The sequence below is a fragment of the Cupressus sempervirens genome, chromosome 7 (genome assembly GCF_028749045.1).
Source record: "Cupressus sempervirens isolate cs-2001-9-10 chromosome 7, ASM2874904v1, whole genome shotgun sequence".
In the NCBI taxonomy this organism is placed as follows: Eukaryota; Viridiplantae; Streptophyta; class Pinopsida; order Cupressales; family Cupressaceae; genus Cupressus; species Cupressus sempervirens.
Window position 1 is genome coordinate 730190609 of NC_143124.1, and position 15196 is coordinate 730205804.

Consider the following 15196-nt stretch of genomic DNA (forward strand, 5'->3'; position numbering starts at 1 on the left):
CTGGTTCCTACTTAAACTTGAAATTTTTTCGAAAATTGGTCTCCTCATTTACTTTGGTCTGCTTGCACTAATTCTTGCCTTCTAGGACAAACCCTCCAACCTTCATAATGACTTCCTCCATGATTTCAAAACCCATCCCATTGAATGTCACTTTCTTGTCATTCCACGAATTAAAGAACTACATGGAGATGTTCTCATCATGTTTTGTCATCCCTTCCATCAATGGTAATAAGCCACCCTCTTGAAGATAAACCATCATAGCTTTGCTCTTACGGATATAAGAATCCACTCCCATAGGGTCAATATGATCACTAGTGCCCATGCCATCACCCAGTTTGACCACCAACTCTTCAGAATTTTTTGACGTAGCCTTGTTGCAAGTTTGGCAGTTACTGAATATTAAATAAATTGCCCCCAAGATTAAAAGGAAAAGGTAGTGAAAAAATATCACAAGTCCACAAGGTTTCCTGAAAACCAAAAAACCACCCCCAATGACATGTATTAACAGTTCCTTTCCATCCGTAAACAACTATCACCAACTGTAGTTGGAGCGGGAATTTAACAAATTATCTTTTTTATCATCTTTTGTCAATTTTTTACATCTCAACAAATCCACCCTCCTCATCCTTTTTTGGAAATACTTAAAAAGCTCATGATAATTGAATCATTAAGGTGAATATTCATACAATCTTGGCAAATGATCCCTTTATGAAGAGCCTTGCCTTCCTACCCATGTAGATAATTGAAAGCCTTCCACTTGTTGTGATGATTCATATGGGTCTATTGTAAATACACTCCCTTTTCCACCATAACTTGAGTTGATGAAGAAAACTATCTGACATCCTCCCATTCAATTAACCACATGACTCTATGGCCAAATTTTTCCAATTCATCTGCCACACCATTCCCTTTCTGATGTATGTGATCCATGTGGATCTCATGGAACTCTTCCATGAACTTGCAGAGTTAATCAATTATCACTTTGATCGACCAACTACTTTGACCATCTCTCTTGATAATATTAATAATCATTATTGAGTCCCCCTCAATGGAAAGCTCGTTAATTCCATGAGTTCTCACAATTTTCAAACCCCACATAAGTGCCAAGGCTTCCACTTAAATTGTTTGAGCCCCTTCCATAGTTTCTAGTATAGGAAACCACTAGATTTCCTATACTATTGTGAAAGACACCTCCCGCTTTAGTACCACATATCATGGCCGAATCATCAAAATTGAGTTCAGTCTAGGACTTGGGGGGGTTCTATACCATCTTCTTTCTAGCCATGGCTTTGGAATTGTCAAATTGTGCCACTATTGGGCCTACATCCCAAGTAGAAGCCCATTTCATGTCAAGTCTTCCCAAGGGGTTCGGTGGGGGGGCGACTTCCACCACCAAATCCCACTACATTCTTTTAGAAGTCTAATAACCTATCGAGCCACCCTCGAACTGGTAGTGGCTTGTTCCCTCAAAATTCTATTGTTGTACTTCTTCTTGATTTTCCATGAGACATACATGGGAAGTATAGACCATAATTTTTTAAGGTAAGGGTGGGCAGACGAACAATCCTAATGAAAAAATTGCTGCAACTCTCCATCAACACACCACTGGACCTCCCATAAGAAATGGACCTCCCTCCACACCTCCATAGAAAATGGGCAATGGATAAGAAGGTGTGGAATAGATTCAATATCTTGGAGACATAAAATGTAGCAGCTAACAAGTTGACACCCTCTCCTTTGGAGGTTATCCATAATGAGGATAGACCCATGCAAAGTTGTCCACCAAAAGAAGATTATCTTTGGTAGGATCCAAGGGTGCTAGACCTTTCTCCAATCTCCTTGGGCCACCTCCCCCCCCCACCCCCATAATAGAGATAAGATGACTTCACTATGAAATCACTTGAGGGGGTAAGTTTCCAAACCAACGAGTCCTCCACCAGGGTGAGGGGGATCTTATAATTCTGAAGAAGGTCTTGTAGCTCTAGGCAAGGCCCATCTCCATAGGCTCCTAGTTCTAGAATTTAATCCATTATCAATTTGGGGTGATAAAGCTTCAATTCAGAGAGCCATACAATCTAATACAAATCTTGCACAGAGGTAGGAACTTAATGTGCATGACGGGGTTGTATTGGAGCCATTAATCTTCCTAGAAATCAATTAATTTTCCATTCCAAATGATCCAGTGACAACCCATCTTCAATATTTTTTGGGTGTTAACCACATTGTTCCAAATTTTGGAACCCTACAGGAGAGCATGTGCCCAAAGGAAGGGATGGAAAGAAAACTCTCCAAGGTATTTAGCCATCACAATGTTCCACCAATTACCCTAAGAATTCACTAATTTCCAATTGATTTTGGTTAGGAGGGCCTTATTCAAATGTCCTATTCTTCTTATATTCAAACCTTCAAGGGCTTCAGGATGAAAAACTTTCTCCTAGCTTACCAAGCTCATCCTAGACTTCTCTTCAGTGCCATACCATAAAAAATTATGTTGGATTTTCTCAAGAATGTCTCTAAATCTATCTGAATTTTAAAGATGAAGAATAAATACACCAAGATACCCTGCAAGGCGGCTGAGAGAAGTTGGAATTTCCTTGCATTACTCAAAATTTTACCTTTCCAACCTACTAGCTTTCTTTGGAAGCGTTCAACTAGGCCATTCCAATTTACTAATTGGGGACTTCTTTAATTATGAGTGGGATACCAAGATAAGTGTCCAGGAGAGACGCTTCCTAGCAACCAAGAATTTCAGTCACCTTTTCTCTCAAACTAGCAACAATGTTAAAGAAATGCACTTTTCTTTTATAGTAATTTATGCATTGACTAGAGACCAACATATCATGATTTAGGGTGTCTTTGCAATCTCTAGCTTCATGGATAAAGTAGATACCAAATAAAAATGTATCATCCATAAATTGCTAGATAATTTGTAGGGGGCATAGGAAAGTAGGTTTAATACCTTTAATTTTGCCAAAGTTTTTCAAAGAAACTAAATTTATGCTTAAAACCTTTGCTACAACAATGAATAGGTAAGGAGATAGGGGTCACCTTGATGCAAACCTTGGGAAGAAGAGAAGAATCAGCTATGAGCTCCATTAATAAGCACCAAAAATGTAACAAAGGTCACAAACTTTTTAATAATTCTAGTAACATTCTCATTAAAGCCAAGCTTAGAGAGAATAGAAAAAAGAAATTCCCTCCTAACCTTATCATTAGCTTTGAAAATATCTAGTTTAAGGCCCATACTTGAGTGTTAGTGTGTGGTGACTGATCAGGGAAGGATCATAATAATATTGGACTTTCTTTTGGTGGATGTAGCCTAGGGTTTGGGTGAACCACACTAATTCTTGGTGTCTTGTGTTCTTTGCTATACCATCTATTATTTTCTAATATTGTTTGATATTTACATGTAATTATTATTTCTATTTGAGGTTAATCCTAACAAGTGGTATTAGAGTGAGGTTGTTTTTTTAGTTATCTTATGCAGGAAAGTCTCATGGTTGAGTGGAAGTCTCATAGTTGAGTGGGAGCAATGGTAGACAGGGGTAAGCTGAAGGTTGACAAGTTTAATGGGCAGAACTTTTAGTTATGGAAAGTGAAAATGGAGGACTATCTTTGTCAGAAGAATTTATGAAAGCCATTGGAAGGAAAAACTAAGAACTAGGAAACTATGACAAATGAGGACTAAGAAATTTTAGACAGAAAGGCACTTGGAAGCATTCGGTTATGCCTGGCACCATTGGTGACATTTAACATTATGAAAGAGAAGATGATAGAAGAGTTGATGGAAACCTTAGCAAAATTGTATGAAAAGCCCTCCACTTCTAAAAAGGTATTTCTCATTAAGCATTTATTTAATATGAAAATGGTAGAAGGTGGATCTATTGTAGATCATTTAAATGAGTTTAATAATGTTACTAGTCAGTTATCTTCTATGGGTATTAAATTTGATGAAGAAATTAGGGGAATGGCTTGATAATGGCTATGAGTAATTCCATTTCTTGATCTAATACCCTAAAATGTGATGATGTGACTAGTGTTATTTTGAGTGAGAAAACTCATAGGAAAACCTCAAGTGGATCTACATCAAGAAGTTCTTTGACTGCACAAAGTAGAGGCAAGACAAATGAGAGAGGAAATAATTCTAGAAATAATGGGTAATCAAGAGAAAATTTAAAAGGGAAGAGGTCTCAATCTAGAGACTAAGAGATTGTTGGTACAATGGGAAACCAAGGCATAAGAAGAAAGATTGCTAGACTCAAAAGAACCATGAAGGAGATCAACCAAAAGGGAACAAGGAGAAAAATGTGTTACATAACAAATCCAAAGAGGATGCTTTGCTTATGTCTTTAGAAAGTGTTGATGATTCATGAGTTTTAGATTTTGGTGCTTCATTTCATGCTACACCTCATAGAGGTTATTTTATTGATTATGTCCAAGGGGATTGTGGGCTTGTTTATTTGGGGGTTAATGAACTCTGTTAGATTATTGGAAAGAGAAAAGTTAAGATTAAGTTGTAGAATGGGAATCATTGGCTACTACATGAGGTAAGACATGTTCCAAGGCTGAGTAGGAATTTAATTTCAGCAGGGCAACTCGGTGATGAGGGTTGTGTAGTTACTTTTAATGATAAAAATTGGAAGGTTTCAAAAGGTTCCCTTGTAGTAGAATAAGGTGTGAAGATAGGCACCTTATATCTTTGTACAGGTCATATTGTTCCTTCTACTTTGATTGTTTTAGAGAAAAATGAATGTTTAAGAATAGTTGCTATAGTTGAGTAGGAAGAACAAATAGCTACTGTAGATTCTAATACAACACTATGGCACGAGAGACTTGGGCACATGAGTGAGAAAGGTATGAAACTACTTCATTCAAGGAAAGTTTTACTAGGTTTAAAATGTGTCAATATGGATTTTTTTGAAAGTTGTGTGTATGGAAAGAAAAAGAGAGTGAGTTTTGTGAAGTCTGGGAAGGAAAAGAAAAATGAGAAATTAGAGCATGTGCATATAGATGTATGAGGACTGAATCAGGTATCTTCCCTTGGTGGCTCTCACTATTATGTTATATTTATTGATGATGCGACTAGAAAAGTATGGATTTATTTCCTTAGACATAATTTTGATGTATTTAAAACTTTTAAGAAATGGAAATGCTTGGTTGAAAATAAGACTCGTAAGAAATTAAAATGTCTTAGATATGATAATGGTGGTGAGTATTGCAGTCATGAATTTGAAGATTATTGCTCCACTAATGGTATTCGTAGATAGAAAACTATTCCAAGGACTCCATAGGAAAATGAAGTGACTAAATGCATGAACACGACTATAATGGAGCGTGCAAGGAGCATGCCATTACATGCTAGGTTTCTCTTAAATATGTGGGAAAAGGTTGTCAATACTGCTGTATATTTGATTAATAGAGGGCCCTCTACTCCTTTGGGTTGTGGTATTTCAGAGGAAGCATGGAATGGAAAGAAGGTGATTTATTCTTTTCTTAGAACCTTTGGTTCTGAAACATTTTCTTATATAGATTCTAGAAATAGAACTAAGTTGGAAGCTAAGTTAAAGAAATGTGTATTTGCTGGATATGAAATTAATGAATTTGGTTATAGGCTTTGGGATTTTGAAAATCATAAAATTGTAAGAAGTAGGGATGTCATATTCAATGAGACAGTGTTGTACAAAGATCTATTGCAGCAAGATGAGAAAAAAGAAGATGATTATGTAGTGCTGGATGATACTACAAAATATGATGTTCCAACAATTCCTCATCATGTGCAACAACTGCAACAACAAATACCACACACACTAGTGAATGTTAGATAGTCAACAATGCTAAGTAGACCTCCCGAAAGATTTTCTCCCTCTCTATATTCTATTTTACTAACACATGCTGGTGAACTTGAATGTAATGATGAAGCTATGTAGGTGGATATGAAGATTCAGTGGGAGTTTGCAATGAAAGATGAAATGGAATCCTTGCTGAAAAATAAGACTTGGGATTAATGCAAGTTGCTTATAGGTAAATGAGCTTTACAGAATAAATGGGTTTATAGGTTGAAAGAAGAGGATGGAGGTAAGAAAATATTCAAAGCCAAGTTCATTGTAAAATGATTTGTACAAAAAGGGGCATTGATTTTGATGACATATTCTCTCTTGTTGTAAAAATGACTTCTATCCGTATTGTTTTAAGTATTGTGGCTACTGAAAATTTGCATTTGGAGCAGCTTGATGTTAAAACAACATTTCTTCATGGAGATTTGGATGAAGAGATATATATGGCCCAACCATAGGGATTTGAGGTCAAAGGTAAGGAGAACTTAGTGTGCAGATTGAATTTTTTTTATATGGCTTGAAGCAAGCACCTCGGTAATGGTATATAAAATTTGACAATTTTATGCGTGAGCATGTATATAGTAGGTGTTATTTAGATCATTGTGTTTATTTTAAGAGGTTGGATGGTGACATCTACATTCTTTTATGTTTATATGTTGATGATATGCTTGTAGCTGGGTCTAATAGGGATCACATTAAGGGGCTGAAATGCTAGTTAGCACATTTTCTATAAAGGATTTGGGGGTAGAAAAAAAAACTTTGGAATGAATATTTGCAAAGATAGGAAGAACATGAAATTGACATTATTGCAGGCTAATCATATTGTGAAGATGTTGCAACATTTCTCTATGGAGAATGCTAAAGCTATCAACACAACTTTAATTGGCCATTTGAAGTTGACTAAGGAGATGTGTCTAAAGACACAACAAGAGGAGGATAAGATGTCTAAGGTACCTTATGCTTCAGTTGTGGGAAGCTTGATGTATGCTATGGTATGTATAAGGCTAGATATTGCACATGTAGTGGGAGTCCTTAACAGGTATATGCATTGTAGACACCTAAAAACCTTTAGAAAATAAAGTATTTTTATTTTCTGAAAAATTCCCGATGACATCACCATTTATTAATTAATTAATTATTTAATTAATTAATTTATTTTTATGCCATTAAATCCCTTTATCTTAATTAAAAATATTTAATTAAGGAATCCCTCCCAAAAATGTTTAAATCTTATTTAAACATTATTTCCTTATTTATTAATTATTTAATTAATAAATTGACTAAAAAACCCAAAATAAATAAAAATTTTATTTTTTGCCCAAAACTTGGCCAATTTCCTTAAGACCACTAACCTCTTCCAAAATCTTCTAATCCTTCTTTAATTTCGATTAAAGGCTAATCCCATCATTTCCTACCCCTAATCCCAACTCAAAATATTTAATTAAGATTAAATATTAATCCTCATGTTTATTAAAAAAGTTTTAATAAATATCTCCTCAACCCAAACCCTTGAAATAAATAAAACTTTATTTATTTCCTAAAAATCTAATTTATCCTCATCCTAAGAAGTTCTAGACCCTTCTAGAAAGTCTTCATCCTCATCCTAGGAAATTCTAGACTATTCTAGAAAGTCTTTATCCTCATCCAAAGTCTAGATTCTTCTAGAAGATGTCTTTAAACCTAATCCTAATCCCCTCCTAACCTTGTCACATTCCCTAAAAATGGGTTAAAACTTACTAACCCAAGCCAAAGTTAACAAATATCTCCTCCTTCACCCACCCTCATTAAATGCCATCCACTTGCCTATCCCTAAGCTAATCCTAAACCATCCTAATCCATCCTCTAATCATTTGCACAATCCTAAGAAAGCTTAAAACCCTCCTAATCAAGCCCAAGTAGAAATTGCTCTCATCTCCCTCAAAATATCTCAACCATAAAACTTTATGAAGCCCACTAGGCCATAAATGACTCTTCCAAGCCCTTTTATTGCTCTTACAAGTCATTATGAGGGTCTTTATGAAGATTTTATCCCTTGAGCCTCCTTTGTTGACTCATCCTTCCTCTTTCATCCATCCTCTCACCATGTGACATGTGTCACTCCTTGATTGGCTGTAAGGAAGCACAATCCATGTGCTCTCCTCTCATGCAATCTGAGCCCTCCATGAGCTTTTTCCCATCCTTGCATCTTAGCCCTCAATCCCTCAAGCCTCTTGCCTATAAATTGGATCCTTCCCCTTTGCAAAATAACACAATCCATGAAGTAAAGTCATAATGACATTTTAAGAAGCCATTTTACATCAAAACTATACACTCACACCTAAATTCCAACTCCATTTGAAGCCCTTTTTGAAGCATAAAGCTTGAGCATACATCCTATCTATTTAGACAAAGCTACTCAACAAGAGAGCTTCTTATTGAGAGATTCCATTAATGGCTCATATTCTCAATTGAGAGCTCATCTTAGTCTATCTTGAAGTTTATGAATTTTGTTTAGTTTGTAGAAGCTTTATTTAAATTTGGTTTCTATTAGCATACTAACATTGCTCATATACATGCATCATCCAAGAATTGAGCATTGGAATGCAATCAAATGGATTCTCAGATATTTGAAAGGGACATCCAATAAGTGTTTATAGTTTGGGGGCTCTACTAATAATTTACATGGATATGTTGACTTAGATTTGATAGGGGATATTGATACCAGGTGAGGTACTACAGGTTCTATTTTAATTGTTGGTGGAACATCAGTGAGCTGTGTTTCTAGGTTACAGAAGGTGAATACTTTATCCACTATAGAAGCAGAGTATGTTGTTGCTATAGAGGCATCAAGGATATAATATGGCTTCAGTTCTTCTTGGAAGAATTGGGACACCCTTAGAAGGATAATTATTTGTTTACATATATTCAGAATGCCATTCATCATGTAAAGAATTATGTTCTGCATTTAAAGACAAAACACAGAAAATTGTGGTATCATTTCATTCAATTAGTTTTAGATGATGGACTATTAAAGATGGACAAGATACATACAAATGACAATCCAGTAGATGTGTTTACCAAGGTGGTGACAAGGGAGAAGTTGAATTCTTGTTAAGCTTTGGTTGGTCTTCTACACTGAATATAATAAAAGAACAATAGAGTCTAGGGTGGTTTGAGAACCATGTGGTTGCGGTATCACTATAGGATCAGTCTCCAAGTGGGAGACTATTGTCTAATGTGGAGTCTAATCAGTCCGCAAGTGGGAGATTGTTAGTGTGTGGTGACTAATTAGGGAAGTACTATACATACTTCATAATTCTTTGGGGTTCAGGGCCTATTTTATTGTGAATATTTTATCGATAATTTTGGGTTGACATATTGTAATTAACCATAACCCTAAAGCAACAAAAATACTTGTATAAAAGGGCTTAGGGTTAGGGATTTTTCCATAAGGTGTGATGTAAAAATTTCTTCTTACGGTGGTATTGAGCTATAAGGGATTATGGATTGTAATTAGGTTGTAATCATTGGATTGTAATAATATTGGACTTTTTGTTTGGTGGACATAGCGCAGGGTTTGGGTGAACCACATTACATCTTGGTGTCTTGTGTTCCCTTCCGTACAATCTATTATTTTCTTATGTTGTTTATATTTGTATATAAACTTTTTTTTTTTGAAGTTAATCCTAACATTACATTCTTACTCCTGTCTAGAGAATGAATTACCTCATGAGTGGTTATTATCCCATCAAGAATTGGCCTCCCTAGTAAAAAACCATTCTAGTAGGGGCCTATGAACTTATCAATAAGGGGCTTGATACAATTTACCATGACCTTAGCAAGAACTTTATAAATTGTGTTGCAAAGGATAATGGGTTTGAAATCTTCTAGCTGTCTAGGGTTCTCCATCTTAGGGATAAGAACAATGAAAGTCTGATTGAGTTTCTTCAATAGTTTACCCATTCTAAAAAAGTCTCTAGCAGTATGGATCACATTGTACTTGACAATGTCCCAAAATTCCTAAAAGAAATTTGGATGAAACCCATTAGGACCAGGGGTTTTGTACTGATTCATACTAAAAATTTCCTTTCTAACTTCCTCCTCCTTGATTACTAGTCATGTCCTCATTCATCTTATCATTGACCATTGGATGAAATAGCCTCAGGATATCAATTTTCAAGTTATTGTTGACCTAGGTAGCCAGGGTGCTATACATTCCTAGAAATAGGAATTGGCTTTACCTTCTATCTCTTCTACTTCGGTAACTTCTTGACCACTATCATCCAGCAATAGGTTAATGGTGTTTCTCTTTTTTCTTCTTGAGGCCAATCTATGGAAGAAAGTTGTGTTTCTTTCGCCCTCCTCCAACCATTAAACCCTAGATCTCTATTTCTAGAATACTTCCTCTCTATTTAGGAGGGTCTTCCATTTGTCCCGACACTCCCTCTCCTCATATTTTTGCTCAACATTATCATTGCCTTGCACAAGATGATTTTGGAGAGATTCTAGCTTCTTTTTCAGTAGACTTATTTTCTTTGGAAATGTTCCCAAATGAGGATTTGCTCCATTTTCTCACCTCTTTTTGGATTCTATTGAGTTTTCTAGCAATATGGAACATGGCCATACCTTCCATCAGATCCTTCCACCACCGTACAATACAATCTCTAAACTCTTTATGCGAGTGCCACATGATCTCATACTTGAAGGGCCTTCATCTGGTTGCACTTTATGCCCAAGAGAGAAACAACATAGAGTGATCTGATATGGTCCTTAGATCTACCTTTAAGGAAGTGTGTTGGAGGATGTCCCATCTAGAAGAGATGAGGGCCCTATCAAGCCTAACTTGAATCAATTTTTTTCCCAATCTATTGTTCAACCAAGTGAAGGTAGAGCCTTGAAGATCAATATCAATCAAATCATTCCCTCTCAATAAATCCTCCAAGTCTTGCATGCTATCCTAAAAGTCCTCCAAGCCCCCAATTTTCTCTGAAGGGTAGAGCGAGGTGTTAAAGTCTCCCATGCATAAAATATTTTCTTGTCTCACAGAATTAGCCACTCTAGTATCCTCATCCCTGACAGCAAGTCTACCATTACGAGTGTTGGTGGCATAGAAATTAAACAAATTCCAACTACTAGTTTGGGTGGTGAAGCTTGTGACAACAAAATGGGTATTGACAAAGATAACCACACCTTTTGCCTTGTTTGGATTCCACATTGTAGCAATGTAACTAGAAGCTTTGTTACCATCACTATACGAAAATTTAGTGCTTGGACAAATATAATTAACCACTCCAGAGAAAACCTACTCAGATATTTTTAGTTCCTACAAAAGAATCATATTAGTATTTAAGCTCAATGCTCTTTTGTTCAATTTCATACTGCTTCCTGGGGCTATTAAGCCCTCACATTCCAAGATATGATATTCATCTCTTATGGTTCTAGGTTTCCTTTAGGATTTTTTGTTTCCCCTATGCTATATCCTTTTCAATTTCCTTTTGTTGGATGTTCTTGATCAGAGGTCTCCCAATCCTCGTGGTTGATCTAACATCAACCCTATTTCCTCCCCTAGGTTTTATCTTTGGGACTGTCCATTCAGCATCATTGCTAAGAAAGCCGAGGCTTGGGTCCTTAGAGGTAGGGAAAAAAATTCAACAATACCTGGTGGAAAGACCACCAGGGTTCCATTTGTGAGTGGTGAGCCAAACCCCAAGTTGAGGGGTGAGCTACAAGAGTTAGCAACTCCATCAACCACCATTTCTTTGTTCAACAATCCTCCACTCGGATGAGGCAATTGCAAGATCTATGTGTCAATAATCTCCCCTCTTCTTGTACAACAATGCCCATTTTGTCAGTCTGATCACTTATGGTCTCCTCACCTTTCCCATCATCATTCACTTTCGCAGGGGTTCTGACTTTCTCACCAGTTTTACTAGGGGTTCCTTTCAGATTATGAAGATTCTCCATGCAATTTTCAGTCAAACTTACAAGTTCCATATTCTCGTGGGTTTTGGATGCGGTAGCCATTTCAACTATTGTCGATATTTCAACCATCTCCACACTTGGTGAGGAGACTTTGCTCTTGAGTTTCTCACCTTTCAAGAAATGCACAAAAAAATGACCAAAGCTATTGCATTTTTGGCAAAAGGGAGCAACATTCTCATAGATTAATGCTTGCGATTAGGTACCCCATTTAGACTTATAATCCATCATGATTAGTAAGGGTTTGTTCATACCCACATTCACACAAATCCTAGCAAAGCCTAGTTTAGTCTTTGAGCTAGTCATTGAATCCATTTTAATGAACTATCCAAAGGAGTTACCAATCCATCTAAATACACACTTGTCCTAGAATTCCAAAGGAAGCCTAGGTAATTGTATCCAGACCAGAGCATATTTTTAAATATCATGCTCTGGGTCAAATCTGGGTTTCCATTTTGCCAGCAACAACTGGTGTTTGCCAAAGTTCCATAATCCTACCATGATTGAATCTCGATCTTTTTTAGCCGTGAAATTGAATAGGAAGAGGGAGCCAACCATCACAGAAATGAAAATTAAACTCATTAGTTTCCACTTCATTGAGCACCATTTTCTAACCATATCCACCTTAGGTCAGAATGAGACAAACTTTCCATCAAGGCATAGGGTATACCTCAAGGAAATCAAATCCACCACAGAATCAAGTAGTGAAATTACTGGTCTAGTGGGTCCTGAGGAAAATATGGGTTTCTCACTAGATTCCACAAGAGTCTTGGATCCAACAATAATCCCCAACCAATTTGACTTTGGAGCTACTGTTATAGTGGCTACCATCATGGGACCACCCAGAGGTTTGGGGCCCAAACAAACACAGTCGTCAGGAAGGACACAGGGTTCCGTTAGGACATGAGTGTCCTCCTGATATAGAACACGACCATTTTAGGATTTGGCAACTGGCTCCAAATCTAGACAAACGAGGGCCAATTGCAGCAGGTGGGGTGGGGGGGTAGGTAAAGATGGATCCATCCCTCCCAAGACTGAGAGGGCATGGAAGTGGGAAGAAGGCCAGGCACGGTAAGTTGCAAAGCTAGGAATAGAGAAGCAACTACATTTGGTTGTTTCTAATATTTGTTGTAAATGAAGTTTTTATACTTTAAATAAATATAATATAATTAATCTCATAGTTCGATTAAATAATTTACAATGATACTCTCTTATTATTTTTTATTATTTTTGCATATTTCTATATTTTCCTTTTATTCTGTTCTAAATTTTAGTAAAATTTCAATCATTTAGAAATAAATATTTTAATTACTTTGAAAAATATATTTTATAAAATAAATTTTATTAATTTTTGTATTTTTTATTACATATACTTTATATTAATTTTATTACTTTTTGTTTTAGATCTTTTATATACATTCCTATTTCATCTCTTTTTCTCTTCTTTCTTGGCCCTTATTTCATGTATTTTAATATTTTAGTAGATTCGTTTTAGTATTTATAATTAAATTTGATTGTTTTAGTTGATTTTAATTATATATAACTTATAGTAATTCTAGTTTTAGATTTTTTTGTGTGTAATATTATTTATCTATTTTAAATTTTTGGGTGCTTTAAGATAATTTAATTTATGAAATGATTTCATTCATAATGATTTTGTATTTAAAAATGTTTTTAAGAATGGGAATGGATATAAAAGGTTAGAGTCATAAATAAGAGACTTCATTTCCAATGTAAAAATTCGGAAATATTACATGAGTGAAATTTATTTATTTATTTATCATTATTCTTTTATTTATTCATAACATATTTCCATATTTATATTGATTATTAGTACTTGCCAAACACTAAGTACTATTGTAATAATTTTTGCATTTCATCAGTTCTTGTGGTTTATTAATACTTGTGGGAGATTACTCATGTTAACTAGTTATTAAACGAGTTTTAATGTACCAATTAAAATTCATTTAATTTGATGTTGTTATATATATTCTATTTCTTAAAAAATACATGCCAATTTTTTAACTCTATAATTTATCTATATTGAGTCGGAGTCTATATATGTGAGTGAGTTCATGAAATATGATTTTTTATTAAATATTTGAAAACAATTACTTCCATAATGGTCTAGACAAGTTTGGGCAAACATGGTGCTTTTCAAAAACATACAATTCTGACCGAAATGGCAATCCGTCATGTAAAGTTAGATACACAAGAGGTGTTGGCTTCTCTCCCGACACTTAGTCTCATCCATTGAATCTACCATCAAACTCTCTCTGAAACAAAACATTGTCTCATGTCTTCTAGCTCTTGCAAAAATACATCTGCATCAGCTTTGACAGTTAAAGAAGGAAGTGACAAAACAAGTTTTTAGCAGATTCAGATGCCATAATGTATCTGCACATACCCTCTGCCCATGCTTTGTGTCCCACATTGTGGTATGGTTCCATGAGTTCAAAATCCAAAACATCTTGTCAATAAAAAGTATGTTCAAGTCAAGTTTTTTTTGAATTAATTGGCTTATTCACAATAATTCCATGCACATGAATATGAGAACAATAATATTATTATGTCAAGACAGATCCCACCTGGTCACCACTTATTCTTGTCCTTGTCTACTTTTTCTCCTTGTACTAGATATACATATTTAATGTGCACACGAGCTCATCTATTGTATGATAATGTAGATTTGAATAAAATATTCCAAGACTTGAAATATCGAATTCTAATTCACACCATATAAAATAGAGAGAATCTGAAAATCTATAAAATTTAGTTATATGAAAAATTATTATTACCAGGCACATAGGATGTAGACAACTAAATAGATACAAAGATTTCAGATTTTGATAAAATATCCTTGACTGAGAAACATTGAATCTTTATGAAATAGAGAGAGTGTGATAGTTTATAAGATTTAGTTATATGAATGATCATTACCAGACATATGGTAAGAAGGCAACTAAACATTTGTAGTTAAGATTGATATTTCATTGATATAAAAGTTCCGTTTAAGCAAAAGTTAGCTCAACAAAATTTCTTGAACCATTTTTTTCTTTTTAAATCTTTTGAAATACTTTTGAACATCATAAGCTTATTTTGACATGTTGATGTTGTATCTTTGCCACCAGGAATACAAATGTTGAAATACTAATTGTTATTTCAAATAGTTATTCTGGAATAGAAAATAGGGCTACATATCCCTATTTTCTGTTTAGTTCAGCTGGGGAATTCACGTACCCATAAATTTATGTTTTCTAAAATAAATAAAAATGGAATAGGAACATGTATTCCAATTCTACTTATTTAAATGGAATTGTAAATGCTCATTTTTAGGTCTAAATTGGAATACGTACTCTTATTATATTTCTATTCCCAATTCCAATTTGATGCACCCAAACAGA